This window comes from Lactuca saligna, chromosome 6 (genome assembly GCF_052625555.1).
Source record: "Lactuca saligna cultivar CGN05327 chromosome 6, ASM5262555v1, whole genome shotgun sequence".
In the NCBI taxonomy this organism is placed as follows: Eukaryota; Viridiplantae; Streptophyta; class Magnoliopsida; order Asterales; family Asteraceae; genus Lactuca; species Lactuca saligna.
Window position 1 is genome coordinate 123,998,345 of NC_136422.1, and position 3,783 is coordinate 124,002,127.

Below are 3,783 nucleotides of genomic sequence, written 5' to 3' on the forward strand. Positions count from 1 at the left end.
TCAAAATCATTGTGAATTTTTTTTTTTTCAAAATTTGACTTTATAAAACAAGACACTTTCTTTTTCATGGTTCTTCAATATTGTCATACACTCATACTTGAGAGTCGAAAATTTATTGTCAGATAATTAAAGGATTAATGTTGAGAAAACGACAGGGATGCTTAAAGTGAAAAGTAATATTGCATAAGTGTTAATAATATTATAAACAATCAATAAACTTCAAACAAAAAAAATATTTTTTATAATTTAAATAGATCAACCTTCATATCGCTTTGCATTCCAAGCCAATATGATCCAAAATTCCAATACCTTGATTGGAATTCCTTGTGAGACAAAGACTGTTTGGAGCATAAGCTATAAATAAATAAAAAAAAATACACATATACAATTTAAATTTAAAAACATTAGCTACAAATAAAAGAATGAATATTAAGAAGTAGATATTCAAAATACAAGTACTATAAATAAAAGAAATGAAAAAATAAAAAAGGAATACTATGAACAAACTATGATCTTGAAGAATTTATTTCAAATTATTATAAAACTCGATTCTACTTTAAACTTGTCTTCTTTTCTTAAGCTAGAAACATTACTATACATAACAAACATCTTAAATAAATAAGGATAACTATATTATTAGGAAATTCATGAATCAAAAAATAAAAAAAGCAAACCTAAAACCCTAAGAAAACCTTCTAAACAAATACACAAATTTAGACATTTATATTAGTTTACTTATCAAATAGTCGACTTCGTGTGCTTCCTCTTAAGATTCATAACTAGTTATAGGTTTCAGACATAAAAGACTTAAAAATAACCAATGTTCATTATATTGATAGAAAATGAATTTGCAACATTACTAGAAACATCTAATAAGAAGAGATTATCTAGTTACTATAGCACAATGAGAAAGAAGACTGATATAATCAAACTTACGGATTAGATAAGAGTGGACTGAAAGTTGATTTACGAAAAGGTAAAGGGATAGAATTCTAAGAAAGGCTAGAAAACAAAATGAATGGCATGCTTGGATACATCATATCGTATCCTAATTTGATCAATTCAACCAAAAAAAGTGCATAAAACACAATGTTATGGTTATCCAAATTTTCATGGGCAAATCAAAATCTATATTCCACTACCAAAAATAAATATTCCTTTCTTTGGTAAACTTTGTCTCGATTCCATTTTCATGGTGTCATTTCCATTTATACCAGCATCGAATAAACGAAACCATACTCATGTTTTCATTTGCAATGTCGAGCTCAAGCCTAGTACTTTACAAACACAAATTCGTAAACAGCTAGGCTTCTTTCAAATTTTTAACACAGAAACACTAGAAGGAAGTTGATTTATCCATATTCAAAATAAAAGAGCAACGGTTTCCACTCAATGTAATCCACTATACACAGATATAAAAATATGAAACTCAAAAGAACAGAGATCTGCATAATGTCATACAATTAGAGAAGAATCCAATAGCATAATCGAATTTCAAACCTGAAATCGAAGATCCATATCTACACAATTAGTTTCAAAAAAAACTCACCTGTTTCCTGAATCTTCCGAATTCAAATCAAATATCCTCCATTACAGGTGCTCCAAAAAAATTCACAGCGGTTTCCAATTCAGTTGATACAAGGCGGGATCGGTAATCACCGAATAACGATTGGTTTCACCTTCGACTGAGATGCAAAAAGAGGCAAACTGACATCGCCGGGGAAGCCGTTCCCGACCTGTACCAAGCGAATCAGAAAACCGCCGTGAGAATATACTCGCTGCTTCCATAATCGCTATCGAACAGATACAGATACCGATACACAATATATAAATCGCCATAGATCTGCATGTTATCTGAAATCAAGGTTTGAGAAGAAGAGAAAGAACCCTATCTCTCTGAGAGCTTGAGGGAAAGAGGAAGAAAGAGGAAGGGCTGGGATTTTGTTGAAAGAAAAGAGAAGTCGGTTACTTATAAAGTAAACAGACGAATGAGATCATGCCACGTGGAGGAATGAGTAACAGTTTCCTGGAGCTTAAAAATATGCCAGGACAAGTGGGTCGGTGACTGGCCTCAAAATATTCTATATTACATAAATAGTCCTTGTGGTTTGATTGTTTAATCAAAGTTCTAGTTTCAATCCATTTTTTTAAAAGTTGATAGTATTTATCTTTCTTGTTTTGTTTTATCATAGTTTTGATATATGTAAAATGATTATTTTATTTTATCGTTACTTATTTATAATTTTTAAGAATATAAATTTAAAAATAACCCACCATCTCTAGTCCTTTTTTAGTAGAGCTGTAAACGAACACGAAAGGGGCTTGTTTATGTCAGTTCGTTTAAGTTAGTCGAACAAATAAACGGATACGGACGGATAAACGAACAAGTTTTCTTGTTCATGTTCGTTCCTTTAACAAATTATGTTGTTTGTGTTTGTTCGTTTATATTCATGAACATGCTAAACGAACGAACATAAATGAATAAAGATTAAAAAAAAAAAAAAAAAAAAAAAAAAACTTAATTAAATATATATGAAGATATGGTATATTAATATAATCAAATACAATTAAGCATATATGAACATAAAAGAAAGTTAGGTGAACAAACATAAACAAACGTTCATGAACATAATTGCACAAACGAGAGCATTGTTCATGTTTGTTCATTTATTAAATAAACGAAAAACGAACTTCTTGTTGAACGGTTCACGAACAGTTTGTTGAACGTTCGGTTCGTTAACAGTCCTATTTCTGAGCATAAAATTATCATTGTCTAGAAATTTTCAATAAGCTGCTAACATTGTGTTCGATTCAACTTTAAACAAATTCATTTATTTTATTATCATACTATATTATAACTCGTGGAAATCATGGTAGCTATGTTAAAAATTATTATATAAACAAAAAAACAGATGGTAATTAAGATAATATATCTCTGATTTTTTGGGATACATTAAAATCTAAGCAATTTAATAGGATTTTAAAAGACGAATACCAAAAGATAAGACAGATACCATATATTTCCAAAATATTATTAATATATGATTTTTTATTTTCAAAATTTGAATTGAAGTTGATTTGTTACACAATAATAATAATAATAATAATAATAATAATAATAATAATAATAACAACAACAACAGAATAACATGCGACACTTTTAGGTTTCGTTTATTAAGATAGTAGGATAGATAGATTATATCATTTGTGTATGAGCTCATATGAAACACAAGAGTAACTGATGTTCTATAAACATACGAGAGAGGCCATTCGGTTGTCTAGTGCAGTAAATTGTTAGCCTTCACATCTAAAGTTCCAATGAGAATTATCTTGTATATTTAAAATTATTCTGGGATAAAGGAGATTCTATTTGGACGCTCGATTTCCATACAATCGGATCAATGTTATTGAAGATGTATATTTATATAAGAGTTTGACACAAGTTATCGATGAAGATTGTCTTGAGTTTTAATAAGAAGAAAGATGGTGTTGACAATTCGTGATTCTTTGGTGCATTACATCTCACTCCCTACTATGAATTGCTCAACTTCATTTTTAATGGACTTAGAGAGATATAACGGAATGACATAGTTACAAAATTTAAATCTAAAACTATAAATTTGAGTAAATTACAAGTACCATTTCTAAAAATTAGTCATAAATTTAGATACTGATATTATTTAATATCATTTATTACTATAACAAGTGCTTATAAAAAAAGTCCTTATAAAATATTTAAAATAAAGAAAGTGGGGGTGTGGAAATTACGAAGATGCCATAGGG

The 3,783-nt window shown here is 28.9% G+C and overlaps 1 long non-coding RNA gene across 1 annotated transcript; it reads right to left on the reverse strand.

Moving 5' to 3' along the window:
- Positions 1-1,361: 1,361 nt before the first annotated feature.
- LOC145001297 (uncharacterized) lies at positions 1,362-1,926 on the reverse strand. The gene is made up of 2 exons (XR_013661536.1): positions 1,815-1,926; positions 1,362-1,736 (listed from the first exon to the last, which is right to left on the reverse strand). It is a non-coding gene; the product is annotated as an uncharacterized LOC145001297 (long non-coding RNA).
- Positions 1,927-3,783: the final 1,857 nt, after the last annotated feature.